This window comes from Ictidomys tridecemlineatus, chromosome 12 (assembly GCF_052094955.1).
Source record: "Ictidomys tridecemlineatus isolate mIctTri1 chromosome 12, mIctTri1.hap1, whole genome shotgun sequence".
NCBI lineage: Eukaryota > Metazoa > Chordata > Mammalia > Rodentia > Sciuridae > Ictidomys > Ictidomys tridecemlineatus.
This window is the reverse complement of record NC_135488.1, coordinates 41,525,000-41,549,412: the sequence shown is the minus strand read 5'-3', so window position 1 is coordinate 41,549,412 and position 24,413 is coordinate 41,525,000. Positions and strand designations below refer to the sequence as shown.

The 24,413-nt window shown below is 44.8% G+C and overlaps 1 protein-coding gene across 1 annotated transcript in view; it reads right to left on the bottom strand.

Annotated features, from left to right (window-relative positions):
- Fhl2 (four and a half LIM domains 2) overlaps positions 1-19,128 on the bottom strand; it is a 71,821-nt gene extending 52,693 nt beyond the window's left edge. Inside the window, exon 1 of the mRNA XM_078028730.1 lies at positions 18,983-19,128. The gene's annotated coding sequence lies outside the window, so the exon portion shown is untranslated. The remainder of the gene's footprint in view (positions 1-18,982) is intronic.
- Between the last annotated feature and the right edge of the window lie 5,285 nt (positions 19,129-24,413).

The window sequence follows — 24,413 nt, the reverse complement described above, 5'->3', positions numbered from 1 at the left end:
TGATGAGCGCCCACCTTCCTATTGGAGACGACGCTCAAATTGCTAGAAATCCAGCTGCCAGCCACAAACAGGAGTTGTTCGTTTGTTGTTGTTTTTTCTTCCTTCCTTTCTTTTTTCTTCTTTTTCCGTTTTGAGCAGGGGTCTCACTAAGTTCCCAGGCTGGCCTTCAGCTCCTGCTCTCAAATGACACCCCTCCCACCCCCTGCCTTAGCCTTTTGCATAGCCAGGACTACAGGTGAGATTTTTAAAAAGTTGTGTAATCAATGGAAATTTTGATCCATGATTGGGTATTGATGACCTAGCCTTCTGGTGGGGTCATCTGAAGGTGTTATTATCAGGAGAGAGAGAGAGAAAAAATAAATAAATAAATAAAAAGCAAGTGTGTGTGATGAGGATGAATCCTGTTTGAAAGGGAAGTGCCTGGGGACCAGCCATCCAAGTAGACAAGTTTCCTTAGGGGAAGGGTAGGGAGGGTGGTGCTGTGGCTGCAGGGGTCATTTGAGTTAAATGATGAAAGGGACCCGTAGAGTAAGTGAGGGCTTGCCAGAGAGTGAGGATTGTCAGCAGTGGGTCAAAGGTCAGTTCCAGGAGGTCCATGGGGCAGGAGGGGAGGGAGTGTCCGTTCAGCTGGCTGAGAAGAGGGCTCTCAGTGAAAGGTAAAAAGAGCCAGGAGAGAGGGCGGGGGAGACCATGGCTAGAGTATTTCTAGGGGAGTGGTCAGTGGCTGCTGAGAGTCCATTCTGTACATTATGGTTGCGGTCACTTCTGAAATATGTCACAGAGGAGTGATGGGGCCAGAAGCCAAGTTTCAGTGGGTTGGAGGTTAATGTCAATTGAGGACATGAAGATGGTACTACAAGAATCCTCATGGGGAAAAAAGGAAGAATATAACCAAGTTGCATAGATAAGGAAACCAAGGCCCAGAGAGGTTGAATAATGTGCCCAAGACCAGAATAATGGCTGTACATGGGATTCAAATCAGGAAAAACTTTTTTTAAATTTTTTTTTGTGGTGCTGGGGTTTGAACCCAGGGCCTTGTGCATGCAAAGCAAGCACTCTACCAACTGAGCCATATCACCAGCCCTAAATCACAAGACATTTGCTTAAAAATCTGCTCATGTTTCCTGGTTCTTTGCTTCTAATTTTGCCTTAGTCTAGTCTTTCCTGTAACCAGCCTTCAACCTGATGCCATCCAGGGACCCCCCAAAGCCACCGGTTAACCCATTCACATATAAAAAACATCCAGCAATTCTTGGAGATTCCAAGGATTTTAGGAGATGTCTACCAAGAAACTCAATGAAGACCCAATATTTATTTCACAATATCACCGGCTTCCTCATGATTCCTTGGTAACCTGTGACTTAGGAATTTATCTGATACAATTATAGTCTAAGAGACGTTATCTTCCATACCCTTTGATTCAGAAAGTTATGGTTTTTATATATATATATATTAAAACATTGTTTTCAGAAGTAAAAGATGGGAGATAACTCAATGTCTTTAGATGGGAAAGAGTCGTATGAATCATTCATCCATACATCAGAATTCTATGCAGCGTGTAAACAGTAGGGCAGCATCTCTTTATAGAGACCAGTCTCCAGCACAAGTGTGAAGTGAAACGAATAACATGAAAATCATTATCACCATTTCTGATAAAAGAGCTCACATCCATTATAGAGTCACGTACCACCGATGATGGATCACATATACACAATGGCGGTCCCATGAGATTAAAATGAAGCTCAAAAACTCCTGTCTCTTGGTGATATGGTAACCATTCTAACGTCGTATAAAAGCCCAGCATGTGCACTTGTATACAGTGCCTAATTCTCGATAATGATAATACATGACTGTAACTGGTTTATGCATGTTCTATAATAGGATTTTTATCATTATTGTGGAGTGTCCTCCTTACGTGAAAGTTTCCCGTAGAACAATAAATACACCACGATACACCGGAGCAGCCTCCGCCATTTCCTGTGTGCTTGTGCCATTATCTCTGTGCTTGATTTAATCTCATTATATGTCTTGAGAGCACCAGGCTATACCATATATGATGCTTTCCCACAAAGCCCAAGTGTGTGGCCAGTGGTGCCCTCTAGATTTGTCAAGTGCACAGGGACGAAATCATCTTGCAATGCACTTCTCAGAACCCTTCCTCATGACGCCACCTGGGGCTGGAAGTCTAGAACATCTTCAAGGCCAGGCAGGCCCTTGCCTGCAGAACTGTTCTGGGAGGACGGATGGAGCACGGAAGCTGGGAGAAGACTCATTTTCACGTCTCCTTTTTTCCATTTTGAATTGTATACCATGTGTGTCGATTATCCAGCTAACACATAAAATAAACACCTGGCATGTTTCGTCACAGCAAAGGCAGTTTAAATAATGTCTTCTTGTGATAAAATTTGATAATGCTCGTAAGCAGGACTGTAGGTGGCTTCACAATAGGCAGTGGAATCATCCATGACAGAATTTGCAGGAACAGAAAACTATGAGTGTGAAAAATCACATTAAAATGTGTTGGGAAAACGAGCCTTGTGAACAGCTGTTCTTAAAATAGAACCAAAAGGGTGGGGTGGGGGAGGAAAAAAAGCAAAGCAAATACCTTCAAAGCACAGAGATTTCATGCACCCCTAATTCACTCTCTTCTGCTCTAAACCACAGAGAAGTTAGGCAATGGGATCTCCTTTGAATAGAACCATTCTTCATGGTACGAGCCCCACACATATGGTATAATTATCTAGATTATTTAAGCCAAAAAAAAATGTATCTTTGCTGGGAGTATAACTCAGTGGTATAGAGCACTTGCCCAGTAAGCCTGAGGCCCTGAGCTTCATCACCAGCACTGCAAAAATCAACCAGTCTCTCTATCTATCTGTCTTAGACTTATTTTTTACAATGTGGATGGATGGGGATTTTTAAGTAGAATCAGAACTATGTTTAGAATCATAATGCAATCAATTTCAAGTCGACTAAACGAGCGTTTCCCAACCTTTTCTTCCCCTCCACATCCCTTTGAATGCTTTAATGTTATTAAAGATCATGAAGGGCTTTTGTTAATGTGGGTTACACCTAATTGATATTTACTGTAGTGAAAATAAAAACTGAGAAGCTGGGCACAATGGCTCATGCTTGTAATCCCTGCGGTTCGGGAGGCTGAGGCAGGAGGATCTCAAGTTCATAGCCAGCCTCAGCAACAGCAAGGCACCAAGCAACTCAGTAAGACTCTGCCTCCAGATAAAATACAAAATAGGGCTGGGGATGTGGCTTAGTGATCCAGTACCCCAAGTTCAATCCCCAGTATCAAAAAAAAAAAAGAAAAAAAAACCTGAGAAGCTAAAAAACAAAATCATTTAAATATACCAATATGAGGGCCATTATATGTTATCATGAATTATTTTTAAGAAAAATAACTATGTTTTCTAAAACCAAACAACTAGTGAAAAGAGTGGCTTGGCTTTACACTTCTGCAGTTCTCCTTCATATTTAGCTCCATAGAAGACACCTGGAGAGCCAGACCCGCCTGCCTGCTTCTGCATTCAGCCTGTCCAGGTACGTGGCGCGGCTTGAATATGTGGTCAGAGCGCAGAGGTAGAGCCCTCGCCGGGCAAGTGCCAGGCCCTGGGTCTGACCCCCAGCCCCTCCAAAAATGAAACCAAACATATATATGAAGGAAATACAGATCTACAATGGGTTAGAACTGGCCCAATTCAAAGACCTGTGCATCTCTTAGCATTCCTTGGTTCAGAGACTCATTGATCTCCATCTTTATGTTGACCTGTGTATGCCCCTTGCCTGTCTGTTCAAATATCCATTTTTTTTTTATAAGGACACTAGTAATATTGGGTTGGGGTATACTTTAATGACTTCATCTTTGCCAAGTACACCTCTAACAATCCTAGTCCCAAGTCAGGTTTCACTCTGAGTTACTGAGGTTAGACCTTTAGCATACAAACCTAAGAGGAAAAATATTCAATCTATGGCATCTTAACTAATAATAGGAGCAAATTATTCATAACTAATGGTAGCATGAGGAAGAATCTAATAGAAATGGGTCAGAAAGAAGACTCAGGAAGGGACCGGAGAGGCAAGGGTTTGGAGAAAAGGGAAAGTATGTCTCTCCCACAGTCACTGAGCCATCCAGCTCCAGGGGCTCCATCTATACCCTGAGCATGGGATCCCTGGAGTTTTACGGAGCCAGTGGCAACCCAGTGTCCCTGTGTTCCAGTACTGCACAGGCCAGATGCATGGAAGAGAGGTAGGTTACAGTCACATCCCATGTGGTCTGGACGTCCCTTGAAAAACAAGGTCGTCCAGGGGAATATAGTGCACAGAGTTGCAGTCCATCATCCACAACCTTTCACGAGTTTGGAGGGATGGGCAGATTCACGTGGAGTACTTGGGAGGGTCTGTCAAATTTGGTTTGGTGCTAGTGACCTGGAGCTTTGTGGTGGCATTCTGCTCCGCTAGAGGTTGTGGATCGGGTTCCAAAGCCGTAGTTTAAAGGCCCCATCATTGGATGGTGGGTGTTGGTACAGTCTTCCTAACTATGATTGGCCCTCTGTGTCTGTGGGTTCCACATCCAATGATCCAACCTTCTGCAGATAAAAAAATATATAAAAAATGATTTCAAAAAAACTTCCAAAAAGCCATGCTGAATTGGCCATGTGCTGAGTACTACATGAGAATGAAGGACTTTTTAGGCATTGCATTAGGCATTATAAGTCATCCAGAGATGATTCACGTTTGTGAGACGATATACGTAAGTTATAGGCAAATACTATGCCCGTTTTATATAAGGAACCTGAGCATCCATGGATGTTGGTATTCACCGGGTCCTGGAACCCATTTCCTGTGTATACCAAGAGACAAGTATACTCCACAGAAAGCCCGATGTCTCAGGTAAAGAAAGTGAACTCAGTTCTTCTGATCAACAAAACAAAATTATCCTACCTCATCCCTTGACGCCATAACTGTTACATCAAAGCAGATTTCTGGGGGAAGGCACGCACGGTTCTGTGCTAGGCTCACAAAGCACGATCCTTGCCACCAGGGGCTCAACATCCTAGAATTGAGTCTTCTACATTTGTTTCTTTGATTTAACAGAAAACATGCCTCTATTTCCTCACTGTGCTATTTTTACATTTACATGAGCATTCAGCATGAAGTCCTCTTGTTCCCTCAGCTTTTTGTCCCCTTTGGGGTCCTGGAGTATGTGCGCTGGAAAACAGAGCCCAGAGGCGTTGCCCCAGGGTAGAACGACCGTTGAGGGTGGGTCTCCCTGGCCCTCCTGTGGGTCTACCCACCCGCTCGGCAGTGACCCGGCATCGGGGTGGAAAAGTCAGAGGGAAACAGCTGCTTGGCTGAAAGATGTGTTGTTCAGCTCGGGTCTGTAACGCGTGTGCTTTTCTGTTCTGGGTTTTCAGTATGCCCACGTCATGGGACAGGAGCAGTCCCTCATGACCTGTGTCCTGTCTTTCCCAGATGGGCAGCCAGCTGGGTGTGGAGCTGAACATCTAGTGCCTGTGGACGCAGGGCCCCATGAGATAGGATTTGTTGGTCCTTCCCAGATAAAGCCAAGCCACCCAGGAAGTCAGCTCCTGGTGGGAACAAGGGGTCACACAGAAGACGAAGATTTTTCTTCTTGATTTATAGTTTCCTCCTTCTTTGATTTACATTTTAATTACAGAATTATAGCCCCAGATGACATAGGATCTACAAACCAAACTGTGAGCCACAAAGAGACAAGGGACAATTAAAATTAATTTTGTGATGACGTTTTTGTCCTGACAGATGTGACCTAGCTTTAACCACAAATCACTCCAGATGAAAATGATCTCAATTAAATAATGTCTGAAGTTTAACTGTTCCCCCCCACACTGTGTCTTTAGGTCAACTTTTTGAGTTCTCTCTGATTGACTGAGTGAATGAGAAAATGATTGTCAGTTATGGTATGGATTGCTTTGGCCAAGATACCAGAATCACTGCAGAATGACTGTTTCTCATGCTGATGTTTTCACTCATCAGACACAGTGTCACACAGCTAACGGATTTTTTGTGGGAGATGCCAGAGTAAGGCTGCAGTCAACAATGTGAGAACTCCAATTTTCTCTCTCCCTTCTAGCCCTGCCTTGTACCTCTGATCACCTGGGAATTAAGCAAAGTCCTCTGGAAACATGGGAGCAAGTGGACGGTGTTTGCACGGGGCCTGACTTGGGCAGCTATCAGGGGCCAGGACGCTGGGGAAACTCTTCCCTTCCACTCCCTGATCTTTGCTCGCATGGGAATGAGGGGCTTATAGACTTTTCCACAGGAGGGAGGCCACCAGTGATACTCAGATGTTAGCAGAACCCAGCAAAACAATGGCATCTCCCACAATTGCAAGACTCAATATTCTGAATGACTGGGAGTCACAGCCCAACTTTCTGTTATTGGAAAGCCACTTAAAGATTTCGAAACATACTTCATAAACTCTATCAAAGGCCCTTTATAAGTATAAATATCTGCATTGTCGAATGGTAGAGACCAAAGTACAAAGAGAGGAAATACTTGCTTGAGACCTCAATGAAACTGGTGACAATACCAGGAAGAGATTCTTACTCATAGCAGTATTGCAGTATTTTTAGCTAATCAATGGACAACACTGGCCCTTTTTATTATTATTATTAATTATTATTATTATTATCATCATTTTAATTTAAGGCCACAGCCATTAATCAAGCCACCACATTTCTGTAGGAAGAAGGCTTATTCTTCTTTATCTGTCTATCTTGCCTCCCGGTTAAAAGGTATTTGCTTCCAAGCTGTTTCATCAGCTGGGAATATCTTTCCTGCCGGAGGCAATGTTTTACCAATTGCATTAGTCAAAGTGCTCTGGGCTCTTAGAAAAATAGGCTCTCCACTCTCATAAGGAACAGGGAAGAGAAGAATTTTCCAGCTTTCTGGAAAGGCAATGTGTGTTCTGTCTTCGTCACTTACTGTCATGCCTTGTCTCACCCCAAACAAGTCAGTATTCATTTTTGATGTCTCCAAGCAATTGCATCCAAGTTACCTCAACCAAGCTCCATAATTCAGGCCAAAAGAAACCAAAAAGAGAATGAAAAACACATGGTAAGGGCTGGAAACCGCATGTCTACCCAAGTCCCTTTGCAGTGTGCTCTCTCCCTCTGCTTCCAGACATCCTCCTGAAAGTCCTCCTTTCTGCTCTGCATCAGGGTCGCCTTCTCTCCTCCCCACTCAACAGCAGTCAGGAAAGCCCACCTTTGATGTGGGATCTGCCCTTCCCGCATCTCCCTCCTGCCCAATCACAGGAAAAAAACTGGAAGCCCCGAACCCCAGCTGCAAAGACCCTGAAAGAATGAAGAAGAGAGGCCAAACCTCGGACTGGGTTATTTTCTGCTTATTTTGTGGCACAAAGGGAGGTGGTGCATCAGAACACACACACACACACACACACACACACACACACGACCACCACTACCACCACCTGGCACTCCCACATTTAGGCACAAATTGTGCCAGGCCACAGTAGCTGCAGAAGAAGCCGGTGTTGCTGATAATTAATATTGCTGCTTTTAAGCTTCTCAGACATCTCTACTGCCATGGCCCTGCAATTTCTGGTGACAGGTGTATGGTTTGGGTGTTCTTTATTTTTCCTTTTTGATAAAGAGTCGGGTTGATAGGATGGGTCAAACAGGGAGGCGTTTTATCAGCTCTTGCTTAAGGGACCCATTTCTGCCATCTGCAGAGGGAGGATGCCTGAGAGGTGCATTGTACAGATCCAGGACAAAGGAAAGAGGAAACCTGCAAATGCAGTTGACAGAGGGTGTCGCCAGCTCTCTGACAGGCAACCTGTACTAGAAAGTACAATTTTACATCACAGCCACTTCAATGCACCCCTCCCAGGCAGCGCTAGAATAACGCACTGCAATGAAATATCCTGGCTATGTGAGAAGCGCTGCTATGGTATTTTTTCCCCCCTTATTTTAGGTGACCTAATTTTGTTACTAGGAATATTCTGGCCTCCATATGCCAAACTGATTTCATAGCTTACTACACACCATGAGACTGTGAAAGTTGTCAAATCTTTTTTTTTTTTTTTTTTGGTACTGGGGATTGATCCCAGGCATGCTTAACCACTGAGCCACATCCCCAGCCCTTTTTAATATTTTATTTAGAGACAGGGTCTCACTGAGTTGCTTAGGGGCTCGCTAAGTTGCTGAGGCTGGCTTTGAACTCGCGATCCTCCTGGCTCAACCTCCGGAGCCGTTGGGATTACAGGCCTGCACCACTGCCTGGGGAAAGTCGTCACACTTAGGTGGAAACTCAGATGTGGAAGGGTTCCTTATAACTTGAGTGGTGGACAGCAGAGAAGAAAAGAAGTCCAACTTAAGAATGTCACAAAAGCAGAGCAGGCCAGCAGTGGGGACTGCAGTTCTCCAATATCAATAGTCTATTGGGGAGGCACAGCTCTGGCTTCCCAACAGAGGACTGTGGAAGATGGGACACACCATAGAGTCACCTTGTGAGAATGGACTTCCACTGATCTTCCACTTGATAGAAATGGAAGCTTTTCTGAGGTTGCAGCCAAGCTTATGGAGGTTGAATTCTCTCTCTGAACTCTTAGGCTTGCAGCTAAGACAGCTCTACTGGGTGTCTTGTTGCCTAAGTTATGAGACTTTGCATCCAGAGATGGGATCTACCTCCAGCAGAGGCACCAAGGACTTTCTTGGTTACATCTATGGAACTGACAGTCACACGACTTAATATTAGGGACATGTTCTACGAACTATGTCATTAGCCAACTTTATCTTTGTGTAAACAACGTAGCATGTATTTAACCAAATCTAGATGGACTGGCCTGCTACACACTCATGCTGTATGGTACAGCCTGTTGCTCCTTGGCTGGGTTACGAGAGCCTTAACCCAATCAGTGAATCAATCCCCTGATGAGATTAATTGAGTGGTAACTAAAGGCAGGTGGATGTGGCTGGAGGAAGTGGTTCACTGGGGGCTTGGCTATTTCTGGAGAGTGGAATCTCTCTCTGCTTCCTGCTTCCCATGTGAGCTGCTTCCCTCTGCCACACTCTTCCTCCATGATGCTCAGTCTCACTTCAAGCCCCAGGAAAGGAGTCAGATGCCTATGGATCGAGACCTCTGAAACCATCCTCCTCTACAGTTGTTTTGGTCGGGTCCTTAGTCACAACAGAAAAAAAGCTGACCCAAATCTTACTGCAGTGAATTCTGTAGGCGAAGGCCACTTGTTATCTAAGACATCAAAATATTGGAAAAGTGCAATAAACAGGGGCTGGAGGTGTGGTAGAGTTCCTACCTAGCAAATGCACCGCATTACAGAGAACAAAAACCAAAGAAAAACAACTGGGCGATGAGGAGTATTTTAGCTGTGTTATAATCTCATAGAACCACCATCATATAAAATTGTATGTGACGCCCAATTGTATTGATCAAAGCGCTCTCACAATTGCCTGTTTGGACCATAAACTTTTCGAATCCTACAGTCACCATGTGGGAGGACAACTGAGAAAAGTGTTCCTATAGCTCAGTCTGCAATTATTGCTCTGCTAGAAACACAAACAGCCTGTATGTCTATTTACCTCTAATTTCTAACACTGATGCACACGTTAAGGAAACGTTTGAAATAATGCAATGCCACGCCAGGTAAGTATTCTCCTCCCGGGAATTCATGCTCATCACACCTTCCTGCTGTCCTGGAGCTTGCTGAGGGTGTCCCCCTGTCCTCCCTGCTTGGAAGAATAGAGGCCTCTTCAGATACCTGAAGCGCTGGAGGCTCCCTCGTGTCTCCAAATGGTAGAAGGGAGTCTACTCACATGTAGGGGCAGCCCCGTGTTGCTGGAAGGTAAGTTCTGGACAGAGCTCAACTGATGGAGATTTGGGAGCCTGGGGGCCTTGCTGAGCTAATTTGGGGGTGCAGAAAAATCATACCCCACACTGAAGGTGAAATCTCTCCCTGCTCTTCCCGGCCCTCCTAGCTCTCACCCTTCATTGTCTCCACTGAGGCAAGACATAGAAACTAGAATCCTCTTCTCCAAGGCTCACCATAGACACCAGAACCGGTTTACCCCAAAAGCCAGAAAAGCTATACAGCATCTTCTAGCTCATCCCCACCTTTGTGTGGAAGAGGGGGACATGAAGACATTCTCTGGCCTGCTCTGGCTGAGAGTAGGTCATCAGACCCCGCTTCTAGAAAAAGTCCTGACCCATACCAGGGAGCGAGGAATGCTCACAGAGGAGCCAGGAAGAACCCAAACAGACAGGCCTTGCTGGGCTCCCCACTCAATTCGTATCAGCTCCCACCTTTTTGGCCAATCACAGCATAAACATGGGCTGGATTATGCTGGGGTCACCAGTCTTCAATCTGAAGCCTCCTGAGTCAGTAAAACTACTATCAAATGTTAATGTGTTTCCCTTGTTAACAGATAGGTTGTTTATTTCAGGTATTTATTCAGTATTGAACCGATGGAGGGAAAGTTTGCATTTCTCCATATCTCATGTTCCCCAGACCACAGCTTGCCTCTGAAACTGATTTCTTTTGTGACCAAATAAGGCTTCTGTCTTTTTTTTTTTTTCCCATGTTCATCTCTTCCTCCTGGATAAGATCTCTGTTTTATGTATCTTGTTTACTGAGACTTGAAACAGCCTGTGGGCTCGTTCCAGCCCTGGGAGATTGGGGTTATCATAGACCCCCCAGCCTGATTTGAAGGCCCACCCAGACCATCACACCAGCTGCGGACAGGGCCATACTGCTGATGCACGGCTGTGCCTGCCTTTCCTTTGTCCCCCTGCATCTGCTTCCTCTGCCACCCTGCTGGGCTGGCTCTTAGAGTCCTGTCCCTGCTAACCTGGCCCACCTCCATTCTCTGCTTATGCAGGCCCTGTATGCCCTGGAACATCCTGAGCCAGGTCACCCTGTCCTGTCCTGGCTCCTCAGGTGCCAACAGGCTGGTCTTCGCCTGCTCCATTTACCTTGTGGGTTCCAGGTTCTGGGGGGGCCCCAGGCTGGCTGCGACTCTGCATTCCGTGTGGGCACCGCCCTCCTGGTGGGAGGCATGGCACAGCCTGTCTCCAGGCCGGGCTGTCATTTCCCTCTTGAAACCTGCTCTTATTGCATATCTGTGGTTTTCTGGAAGTCAGCAGTAGGTTTGGGGATGCAGTGACATGGGTCATTTTAAAATTTACTTTGATGAGATGAAATGACTCTTAAAGCTAGCTGTGACTCTTTGGCATTCTGTACTGTAGAGGGAAGAAGGGCATGAACTGTCCTGTTAAATGTCACATACGAATCCCGAGTCTGGAATCCAGAGCTCTCCACCCTCCTCTCATCACAACAATGGGGAAGAGGATAAACTAAAAACCAAAGGCTCTGAACAGCATGAGAGTCCATCGGGGTCCAAATCACGGTTCTGCCTCCCAGGGACTGTAGAAGGATGTCCCAATCACCACCAAATGTGCACTTCCCAATCCCCAGGACCTGTGGATATGTCACCTTACATGGCAAAGCAGACTTCACAGATGTGGTTAAGGATCCTGACACAAGGAGATTATCCTGCATTCTCTGGGTGGCCCACTTCTCTGGGTGGCCCACTGTGTAATCACAGGAGTCCTTACATGTGATAGATGGAGGCAGGAAAGTCAGAGTCAGGGAGAGATTTGCAGATGCTATTCTGCTGCCTAGAAGGTGGAGGTAAGGGCCACGAGCCACAGACACAGGCAGCCTCTGGAAGCTGGAGAAGTCAAGGAAACAGATTCTCCTCTCGGGCCTTGCTGACTTTGATTTTATCAGAGCAAGACCCACCACAGATGTCTAACTTCCACAACTACCAGATAATAAATTCATGTTACTTTAATAGAATAACTGCAGAAATTTGTTGCAGCAGCAATGGGAAACGAATGCAGCAGCTGTGTCTCTTTAGTTAAGTTACTTCTCTCTTTCAGTGTGTGTCCTCAAACTAGGAATCATCATAACACATACACCATACGGTTGTTGTGAAGGTGGGATAACTATTTGCGCAGTATTTATCTTACGATGTATTTGGTATTACAGCTCTAGAGATGATTTAAAGGATATGGGAGGATGTGCATATGCAAATACTGTGCTATTTTATAAAAGGGACTTGAGCATCTGGAAATTTTAGTATCCATGGGGAGTCCTGGAACCAATTCTCTGCAGATATTGAGGGATGACTCTGTGCATATATGTATGCATATATTTATGTCTATATATGCATATGTCTATATATGTATACACATACATATATATGAATATTCATACATGTATGTATAGGTATGTATTTTGTAGGTATGTATGTATATGACATAATAAGCACCTTAAATAAAAGTAAATTGGGATAATAAGTCTATAAGTCCAGGTGAGAAGGTAGAAAGCGGCAGTATGATTTTAGATGGGTTTGAGACATTGTGTGCATGAAACAAGGAGTAAGTTGTGTGCTTATCTCCAGCAAGAGTGTGATCAATATAGGAACCAGCAAGTGTAAAGGCCCTGGGGAAGGGCAGTGTGACTGGAAGCCCTAGGTAGAGAGGGAGAGAGGGAAGAGATGAGGTCAGATTCCTGGCGTTTAGATTATGTAGGGCTCACACACACACACACACACATACACACACTCATGCACACACACATACATGCACTCATGCACACTCACACACACATATATACAACTCACACACACTCACACTTGTGCATACACTCATAGTTATACACACACATACTTCACACACAGACACATTCACACACACACACACTCATGTACAAACTCATAAACACATGCTCTCACTCACACATACACTCACACATGCACACACACTCACACATATGCAACTCACACTCATATACTCACACATACACATATACACACTCACAGACATATACATATTCACATATACACTCACACTTATGCACAAACACAAACTCATATACAAACACACTTGTACACTCACACAAGCACACTTACTCACGTTCACACACATACACACAAACTCACACAAACACTTACACACACTCATGCACATACACTCACTTGCTCACACACATACACTTACACACACTCATGCACATACACACTTACCCTACATTCGTAGGTTATGCTGAGAAGTTTGGATTTTGTTGATTTGGAAACCTGCTGGAGAATTTTGAGCAGGGGAGAGTTGCATTTTAAGTTACAAATCTAAAAATTTCAAAAAAGAGCCTTTGTGGTTGAATGGAGCTTGCATTGGACTCTGTGGAGCTGCCTGGCTGCTCCTGCCTGAGGTGGCAGCTTGCTGGCACTCCCCGGGAAAGGGTGAGGCGTTGCACACAAAAGTAGCAACAGTTCAGGGCAGGGAGCCAGGATCCTGCCCCGGGTTAATCAATAGCCAGACTGGAGGATCTGCTGCTGCCGCTGCTTAATAATGGAGCTGAAGTTTTATCAATTCTTCTACCCAAACTTAATTATTTAAATGATGTTGAACTTGCTGCTATGAATTTCCAAGCCTCTGACTTGTTGAGAACCCTGTTTTAACTACAAGGTCCCTACCCAACCCTTCCCTGCTGCCTGCAGACTTTTTCCATCTGAGAGTACAGGTAAGAATGGTGTTATAGCTGTGAATATTTCTTTCCCACTTAAATGATTGCCTAGGCTGGTTAATTTGAATGCCAACAAATTTGCACCTGCTTATGTGAATTTTGTATTTTCAATTTGCAGGAATAGAGAAAGAAGCCTGTCTCATATCCATTCTGGATCTTTTAGCTTTTTGTATGTTGCACGTAAGGTTTGTCATTTTTTCACCGACTGTAACTGGTTGAACTCTGTCATTTGATTTAGGGATTGGAAGAGCATAACATTTGGCCATTGGGCCCCATTTCAATGGAATTAAAATTGGGCTTTTTGAAATAAGGAGACTATTATATTCTCTCCCACCTGCCTTTTGTTTGCTAAATTATGTTTCCAGAGATAAATAGATGTTGTTTCCTAATAAATTACTTAAAAGATCCTGGGTAAAATGTGCAGCTGTTCAGAAAGGAAGATTACAGAGTTTAGAATTTATCCTGCATCTTCATCTTCTTATTCCTCTCCCTAGACACCCATGTGGGCGCGCGCGCGCACACACACACACACACACACACACACACACACAGGATCTACTCCTTATGCAAATATCATCGTCAAATATTATTATTTACTGTCCATTGAGCCAGCAACCCGGCGTCTAACCCAGAAGATGAGCACCCCTCCCGGGTGCTGGAACTGAAGGGAGAGCTTAGAAGGAAAATGAAAGAGAAATGGAAAGCAAGCACTCGTTTTAAAGATGAGGTCCTTTCTCCACTGCTTTTCCAGCAGTTTCTGACTGGACACGTGCTGTCACTGCACCTCTGGGCTCTGATCCAGCTTTCCCCGACACACTGCCTCTGTACCCCAGACCAGGAATCACAGCGAGCCTCTGGGAATTGCCAGGTGGATGGCGAGTGTGGCGAGTGTGCGCCTGCGTACAAGGCTCTCCCCGCCCCAGGCACTCACCCAGATGTTCATTTTATTTTCACTGTGGAATTCAGATTAGTCCCAGTTCAGATACTTTACATAGATTTTTTCCCCCGCTTTTACCTTGGGGATTCAAGAGAAATCTTTATTTCCAACTATAGAATGTTGGGTTTTAGAAATGTCTCACAGAGAACAGTAACTGCCTTTCTTCCAAACACACATTTAGCCTATATCCTAGAACCTTAGGGTGAGCTGAATTCTATCTCCATGTCGTTCACATTCTTATCCACCTGTAAAGTTCTCAGCCTTTACCTCCATACCTCCATCTGCAGGCCCCATACCTCCATCTAGGCAAACTTCATCCCAAGTCCTTCCTTCCCTTACACTCAGTTCCCGTAGTGCTCATAAGTGACACTGAAGCCCACTGTCCATTGCACAAGGCCTTAGAATTGCTCTTTTGCTATTTAAATCTAATGCCAACTAGATCACAAAGTCCTTGAAGAAAAAGATCATGTCTTTAACTTGGTTGCGCCTCTTAGAATGCATCACAGGATTAGAAACCTCATTTTCCTTATCTGGAAGTAGGAATAATACTAGCGAATAATAATAACAATAATACCTACCTATTGGGCTAATTTATTAAATGAGTCAATACTGAGTAATTGATTCATACTGAATCCTGGGTACGGTTATCATTCAATAAAGTTGAGCTATTATTTTAAGAAGCTAATCATTCTGGTTGCTTATTTACTATTTTTTATAATTGGTGGTAATAACTGGAATGCTTTTTAGTTGCAGAGAATGTCTCAATTCAAAACTTTCACAGTTACAGGGTAGAAAAAACTATTTAAAATGTAGAGATAAATACAAAATGACTTCTAATCTTATCTCTCACGTACACTAATATTATATATTTCAGTGTTTTTAAGCTAAGTTTTTTTTAGTTTTTTAAGCTAAGATAACATATTTTGAATATTTCATTGTATGCTTTGTTGCTAATTTTTAAAAATTAAAAATTTTATGCAGTTGGGCATGAAGGCATGTGTGTATGGTCCTAGATCCTCAGGAGGCTGAGGCAGGAGAATCTCTTGAGCTGGAGAGTTCAGGACCAGCCTGGGAAACATAGCCAGAATTTTTTGTTCTCTTTAAAAACTTCTATGCAAAATTTGACTTTTAATCCCATACTATGGCTATTTTGCAATTAGAGATAATTATGTTCCTTATTGTCAAATGTATCCAAATAATAAAATAACACCAGACTAGCTAGCACCATCCTGGTTGTAAGTTGCACAATAGGCTGAATTTAGAAAATTGCATTCTTTACAGTTTTAGTTTGCAAATTGTTAAATACGATGGTTCCTATAACCCTTGGTGTCTGTTCCTTACCCACCTTATTGTCTTACAAATAATATGACTTGGAACCAGATAATTGACATCATCTTTTTCTACTCCTTCTTTTTCTATTAAACCATGAACGGACATTTTGGAATTAGTCTAGGTTGATGTGGACGGTATTCAGCACAGGCAGAAAATACTACGGTGGTTTTTCCATGTAGCAATAGCGGTCCCCACAGCCCCTTCTGCTATCACATACTCCCAGTTATACCGTTTAGCTGGGTTCCAGGTGCCGAAAGAACACTTACTTCTTGAAGATCAAAGTAAAGGTTCTTGCACTTTCCCCTTAATATCAAAAATTAAGGACTTCTCCTTAATAAACATCAAAATTTTATGACATGTTACTAGCTTGGTGCTGGTTTCTTTCAACTTGGTTTCTTTTCAGTATTATTATTTTGTGATACTGGGGATTGGATTTTTTTAAAAAAAAAAAAACTCTAACAGTGAGGTACATCCTCAGTCCTTTTTATTTTTCACTTTCAGACAGGGTCTCCCTATGTTGCCCAGGCTGACCTTGGACTTGAGATCCTCTTGCCACCTGACTTGTTGAAATTACAGGAGTATATCACTGTGCTTGGTTCCATATTGCTTTTTAACTATAGCAAAATTTCAATGTTAGAATGGAATTTAATTCCTCTTCTATCTAAAAAATGTATCTTTTAAATTCATTTGAGGCCTCACGTTGTAAAAACTTCCTCAAAATTAAATTTGACTTAAAAAACTTAAATGGGAAAGCATGTGTTTAGCACGGGCAAAGCCCTGGGTTCAATCTCAATTTCCTAGTTGACATTTTAAAAATCATAATATTTATGAAATATATCCTGTTATGGATCAAACTGCTCAAAAACTTAAGTTTGTTCCTTTCTGGTTTTAACCCATATTTTAAAATAATTTGTCACAGTAATAATGAAGGAAACAATCAGCATGTCACACTTTCAAGACACGAGGGAGATGAGGGTTTTTTTGGTCACTCAAAGGGGGTGATAATAGTGTAGAAATCATCACACTGATCAGAAATTGAAGTAAGTTGTTATAGTAGAATAAAAATGTTTTACCTAAATCTCCATTCATGCTTTTTTACTTCCTTTTTATGTAACTATTATGAATCCTTTAATATTCTGACTAAGGGAAAGGAGTCATCATGTCATATGGAGATAACCAATTTTCAAGGAATTGGACTTTGAATAGATTGTAAAAGTAGATTGACCATAAATTGGACAAAAAGTAGGTTACTAAATAACCTGATTATATATGTTATTTTTAAAAGAGAAAAAGAAATCTCACTATGTCGTACAGATTGATAGATTTTGAGATTAATCCCCAAACATTAATTTGTATGTGGGGAGACCTACAAATTATTAAAGTCTTTCTGTATCACTTCTTCTCTTTTAAAACTCCTATTGTAGTAATGGTTGATCTTCCCATCATGGATATCTTGGAATCAAGAAGAGTTAAGATAAGCCATAAAAAGCCAAGGTTATCCAGGGCTAATAGAACTGCACGACACGTAGCTTTTCATGTTCTGCTCTCCACTTCTGTGTGATTTCTAAGGTGAACATATATTATTTGTATGGTAAGAAAAAAAATATAAGCACTATGAATATAATGTCATCTCTTTTTCCAGTGGGGAGAAGACAATTTAAAATCAGTGTCTCTGGACCATATGTTGTAAATGTTGGATATCTGGGAGATGGGTAGAAAGGCGAAGGGACTTGTATTTCATGCTGTGGGAATACAGGGCCATATGATGTGGCCCAGACTCAGGCATCTGGAATCAACAGAGAGCTCTGGAAGCACTAAAGAGTATGCTCTGGAAACACTAAATGGAATGATGGGATCTCCAAGTGCAAAAGATGCTTCAAGTCAGGCAAGGTGGTGAGTGGGCAGTCAGGGAGGGCACCCTGGGTGGGAAAATCGGCAACTTTTCACGGACATTCGACTTTATGATATTCTGTCACTAAAAAAAAATTATTTTCTTAATATTAAAGAAACCTCCAAAATAAAATTATTTGAATTGTTTATCTGGCCATTCACTTAAAAACAAAGAAAACTTTTGTAAAATAGGAAGAATCTTAATGTATCAGAGACCTTATTACAATACATCTTGTCAAAAGCCTAACAATGAGACAAACTTAAAATAGCATTCCTTGAAAACAACCATAAAACAGCATCAGCAAATCTCTATAAATATGAGATAAAATATCTTCAGCCAGGAACATTAATACCATATTTAGACTTCAAAATTACTTAAAAAAGAAAAAAACTGACCTGACAATCCACCCCCCCCACCTCCGCCCGCCTCCCTCCTTCTTTCCTTAGCCTTGAGCTGAGTGGAGCTGCTGGGGTATGTTTACATACAGGAACCTCCTGTCCCAAATGACACTATCAGTAGTGAGATCTTATGCAATTGGTCAGAGCATTGCTCAGAACTATGCATCTAAGTGTATGCTCAGCTCTAGATTAGTGAACTATCCATGCTTTTCCTTTTCAAAGCATGCAACAGCTTTTTGGACTTTCAAACCATCAGCTGTAACAAGTCATCTTGTATAAACATACTTTCCCAGCGTAACCAGACTCATTGGTAATTTGCCTTTTCACCCCAGGCCATCCGGAAATACTGTCAAAAGAGAAAAATCTCAAGTGCACTGTGATTTTTTTCCCCCCTGCTTTGGATGTTTATTTTATGATTTTTCTTCTCCTTTTCCTTTCCATTAAAAAAAAGAAAATCAGTTTTCCAGTGTTCAAAACTGATTCCCATGGAGAGAGGGCAAGATGCATGCCGGGTTCTCTCTCATTGTCTATTTCCAGGTGGACACCTGGGTAACTCCGGGCAGGGTGGATTCTGTTCTGTCCCTGCAGCCTGGGGGAGAGGGCTTTGCTGGTGGTGGGAGACAGCGGCCTGTGCTACCTGGGTCTCTGCTGGGATTTGCCCATGCACAGTGCCCAAGCCTTCCCTTCCAGGGATGGGACACATCCCTTCCAGAGATGCCAACATAGCCCCGTGTCCAGTCCTGGCTGCAGACACCGGGTGGGAAGATGGCGTGGGAGAGAAGGGGACAGGAAACTGTGGCTCTTACCTGCAGTGTCAGAGTCCTGTCTTCCACCCTGCTGCCCGGCCAGCAGAGACGCAGCCACAGAGGCAGCCTGCTTTGCTGGATGCCCCCACCGTGTGGGCCCTTGTCAGCATGCTATAAATAAGGCATATCCAGAGCGCTAGCCCAGCCCAGGAGATAAGAACTCAGTCCCTGGCTCCCGAAAGCCTTTTAAGGTCTTCAGAGGCAAGGAGACTCAGGGCCCAGATGGGAAGGGGCTGTCATGTCCCCATGTGGCCGACCTGCTTCAAGGACATCTCAGACCTGACACCTATCCCAGCAATCTAAAGAGCAGCTGAAAGGGGAAGGCCATCCACGCCAGAAATGGATCTCGCCATGTCAAACAACTGGCAGAGCCTGCAAGGCTGGAGCCTGGCAGCTCCGTGGCTGCCTGTCCCTTGAATGAGTCCACTGTCATTGAAGCCCAGGAGCCGGAAGGCACTTCCCCTGAGTCACACAGCACCTCTGTGGTTGTGGAAGTGTGGGTCTCAGGAGCTGCCTCTGGGTAGAGCTTACCCACCTGCTCTTCCTGGTTCAGGAGGGCATTTGCTTGGGTGAGAAGGATTCTAGAGGATACTGAAAGATCTGCTCAATGCCCGCCAGGCACATGGGCAGCTGTAGAGTGGAACACACTTCCAGAATGTTCTCCTCATCCTCCCCATTCTTGCACGATTGTAGGGTTCTTGAGCCACGGATCATTTTCTCTATGGAATTGAAACAGAGAAAACTTATTGGAGCCTTTTTTAAAAGCCACATGCTATCAGAGGAAAGAGAAGACTAGCTTGAGGGAGCAGCAGCCCCCAATTCCTCCTTAGATTTCCTGCGTCTGAGTGTGCTGAAAAGACATCTCACGCACAGCCCCTCCCCAGCTGGGTCGGCAGCAGATGTCTGAGTTACTGCAGAGGCTCCAGGTCTGGGAAATCATCCCAAGGAAAGAACGGTGGATGTGGGCGGCGGCCTCGCTACAAGGACAATTCTTGCAAATCTTCTTTTAATTAGGAGGTAACCTCAAGGCCCAGCAAGAGCAGACCAGCAAAATGAGGTAGGGGAGGGGTAAAGGGCTTCCCTCCTTCTTTCTAGGTCCCTCCGGCTGCAGATTAAAGTGACATAAAACAGATTAACAGGAGGAAAGTCCTCTTAATTATGTGCGTATGCACTAGGGTTCCACAAAATAGAGACTAAAGAGGATCACGTGGCTCCAGCCTATAGAGCATCCTCAGCCCCAGAAAGAAAAGAAGGATAGGGGTTTGGAAGGTGGAGGCCCCACAAGTTAAGAAGGGTGAGGGAAGGAAAGGTATGGGGAATAAAGGCTTTATCATGCCGATAAATCTCTCAGGTAACAAATCTCCCAAAGGGAAACCCTCTATCTGTGGGTTCACATCTGCAGATTCAACAACTGCAGACTGAACATATTACAAAATAATTGCATTTCCAGTAAACATACGTAGACTTAGTTTTTTTTTTTTTCTTTTTTGGTCCTGGGGATTGAACCCAGGGATGCTTAACCACTGAGCCACATCTCCAGCCTGTTCTTGCAGTTTATTTTCAGGGAGGGTCTTGCTGAGTTACTCAGGGCCTTGCTAAATCGATGAGTCTGGCTTTAAACTCACGATCTTCCTGCCTCAGCCTCACTACAGGGATTACAGGTGTGCGCCACCATGCCTAGCTAGACTTTTTTCTTGTCGTTATTCTTTAAGCAATATAGTATCACAGCTCTTTATGTAACACGTACGTTGTATTAGGGAACGTAAGAAATCTAGAGATAATTTAAAGTACACAGGAGGATGTGCACAGGTTTTATGCAAATTTGATGCCAGATTATATAAGGAATTATGTAAGGAATCCAGGCATATGCAGATTCTGGTATCCTCAGAGATACTAACTTCACTTTACTACAGATTTCCTTTATAGATATAATTTGTTTTTTTTAAACAAAAGGACAGTTTTTAAGAGCTACTCTGGTACCTGTCTTTTCTCAGAACAATCTGCTCAAATTGATTTGATATGTCCTGAGCACCAAGAAAGAGGAATAAGTGTTTCATAAAATGAACTATTCTGCAAGCTTTAGAAACACAGGACAATATTAAATGATATGTAAAGAATATGCACGACCTCCTGGTATTGAAAAAGCAGGTCACTGTAAAGGAAGGGAACTCAGCACACACAGGAACCTGGCCCCCACGCCCTGAGGGGTATGTTCCAAATGGGAAGAGGTGGCGATCCCTTGGATCTGCGTGACCTGATTTTTTTTTGACTGGTATGCGGTTTCCAAATCATTTATAAAAACCTTTTGTTATTTTTATAAGCAAAATCGATTTCATTAAATGTCTGAGTTTCTGTGACTCAGAAGGCTGCTTTCTGTGTATGTTCATTAAGGAACTCAACATTTTTTTATTTTTATTTTTTTGGATTCCAGAATTCCTTGAGGTCTCCCTGGTCTTTGGAAAAACCCAAGAAGGGGCAGAAAGTATTTTTTTTTAAATGTCAGTACCAATGATATGATATAGCTGTGTCTACAGAAGCCTCCAAGCACCCCTGTCAAGGCAAAGGTAAGCAAGAAGGAGAGAAGGAAGGAAAGGAGGGAGGGAAAGAGAGGAAAGGAAAAGGAAGAAGAAAAGACAGGAAGAGAGAAAGGAAGCCAGAGAGGAAGAAGCGGCCCTGAGAGGAAGAGGAGGAAGAACATAGGAGACTTTTTACAAGATCTATAATAACAACATCCCCGATTCTTTTATGTTTTGAGACAGGGTCTTGCTAAGTTGCTGAGGCTGGCCTGGAACTTGTGATCCTCTTGCCGCAGCCTCCTGAGCCCCTGGGATTCCAGGTGTGGGCCCATGACTGCCCCTGGCCACGGTTATTCTTATCACAGATTAAAGTGGGGTGGCTGCCTGGGTGCCGCAGAGCCGTTCGCCTTTTACGTAAAACTCCTTGTCGTTGCTACCTCTGACGGGGAGAGGGGTCTCCCTGTCGGAGCTTGTCCTGGCGTTGTGGGTACAGAGGCCTCTGAGTCCTTCCACGGCCTGCCTTCTGGATACGGACGCCACATGGGGGTCACTTCCCCTATGACCAGCACCTGGACTGAGGCAGAGAATCGGGTCCGTTTTCCACGCTTTCCTGTCGGGTGGATGTTCTGGAGGAGGCTCTCTAACAGACTCAGCCCAGGGGCGGAGCCCCAAGAACAAGGCCTCAACCTTCTAGAAGATTCTTTTGAGTTGGGGATGCCAGAGCCCTTCCTGGGTTGCCCCGACTGCCTCCTGGTGTGGTCTCTGCTTTCAGCCAGCGGGCTCATGGGACCGTTGGGGCTCCGAGTGTCGTGCCCAAGGAAAGGGCCTCAGGAGCAGCCCCTCTCTGACCTTTCTCTGCCCTCCTGCTCTTTCCCCAGAGGGGAAGCCATAGGAACTCTTCTCAAGTGGGTCGTAGAAACCAGAACCCCTTTCCCCAGACCCGAGAGAGCTAAAAGCAGTGTCCTCACCTTCCGTGGCCTTCCTGGGTGAGAGGCCACCGTGAAGGACTTCTCTGACCCCCTGTGTCTGAGAGCGGTCATAAGACCCCCGTTCCATACATGGTTCTGCCCCATCCCCAGGAGGACAGGATGCTGCCAGAGGCCCCAGGAGGAACCTGGACAGGCAGGCCTTGCCGTCTCAACCTGTTTCCGTCAGCTCACGCCATCCTCTCCAGTCCCCATCTTCACGAGGCCTCGGGGGTCCCTCCAGCCTGGGCATGAACCTGGGTGGTCGACCCGGGTCTTGGCGTCCTCGGTGTGAACCCACCATCGGATGACCTGTCTTTTGTTACAGTGGCGTCTGCCTTGACCCTGATGGGGGGCAGGAAAGGGATTCCCCTCCCCCCATCGCATCCCCCTGTGTCCTACGTGTGGGACAGGAGGGGAACTCTGCTCCAGGCCAGCCCTGGGGGGAGGCAGAGTTTCCTGAAGTCGAACCTCGACCTCCATGTTTCATGAAATAACAACAGAGTGTGGGGAAGGCTCCGCGGTGGGGTGCTGCCCAGGAAAAGTGTACAAAACTGGGTGAAGCTGGTTCCACCCACTGAAGTCGACGCAGAGGGAAGACAGATCCTGTCCCTCCTCCTCACGGCGGATGCTCTGTGATAAAAGGCAGATTAACAAGGGAAAGGATCAACCGATTTATTCCACCAAGGTTTTACCTGCTCTGGAGTCTTCAGGAAGGAAGACCCGGAGATCCAGGGAAAACTGTTTTACGCACAGGCCCGGGAAGCATGGCCCGCCCGCCATGTAGAAACTGATCCCCTGCAGAGAGTCTGAAGGGGGCACCCGGCAAGGCTGGTGTCCAGGTCCTTCTTGGCCTCTCTGGGCGCATTCCTTCCTCCCGGGTGTGGGGCAAGACCCCTCTGGAACGGGGGTCTCAGTGTCTCCTATCACACAATTATAAAGTCAGGCAATTTCTTCATGGCATGTCCAGGACAGAAAGAAGGGAGATTGGATCATATAGTTTTGCTTTATGGTGGCTGGCTTTGGAGAACGGGTGGTGATTTCCCTGACCTGCCTTAGAGAACAGGAATTCTGGCTTCTGTGACCACGTGGAGGAGGGAGCTGGAGGCAGGGCAGGGGAAGGTCGGGGAGAGACTGCTTTCTGAGGTTCTTCCTGAGCCTTGAAGTGCCATCGTTTGGGGTGTCCTTTTCTGAGTCTCCACGGTGCCTTCCCACTGAGACGCTTCTGGTGATTCAGTTCATCCTTCTCCTCCGGGGGCAGAGAGGGATCTCCTTTAGAGGTGTGCATCTCTCTTACAGAAGGATCACTCTCCCTCACACTGGGGCATGGCGCATTCTGGCCTCCAGTAGTGGCATCCCTGTGTGACGCTCTCCCTGTCCCACACTGACTCTGTCACACAGCATGGGAGTGGGTGGGAGGTGACTGTGGAGGGAGCCTGGTTGACGTTCACACCCGCCCCCTGCAGCAGACTGGAGGGAACAGCATCAGAGCGGGGTGAGGCCCAGTGTTCCGGGCTGAGGGCGGGGGACCAGGAGTGTCAGGGAGAACTGGTCACAAATGTGGCCCTTTTCTGTCTTTCACAGTATCATAGAGGAAAGACTGATGGCTATTTCTGGGTTGTGTTTTTCCAAAGCTCGGAGACCAAAACCAAAAAACTAGAACAAGCATTTTGATTCGACTTGGGAAACGTGTACTATTAAAGAACAAAATTACACTAATGAACGTTGTTTTTAAAGATTTCAGTTGGATTTATTTGCAATTCTAGCATCAAACTCACAGTTTACCTCCTAAAATAGAGTAAGTGTTCTCGATGGGGCTGGGGCGGAAGAGGTTGTTTTTATAGGCAGAACAGAACTGAAGGAAGCAGAACACAGGAACATAGAGCAGGTGGGTTATTTCAGACAGGAGTAAAGAGAACAATAGAAAAATAATTGATTTGTTAATATCGG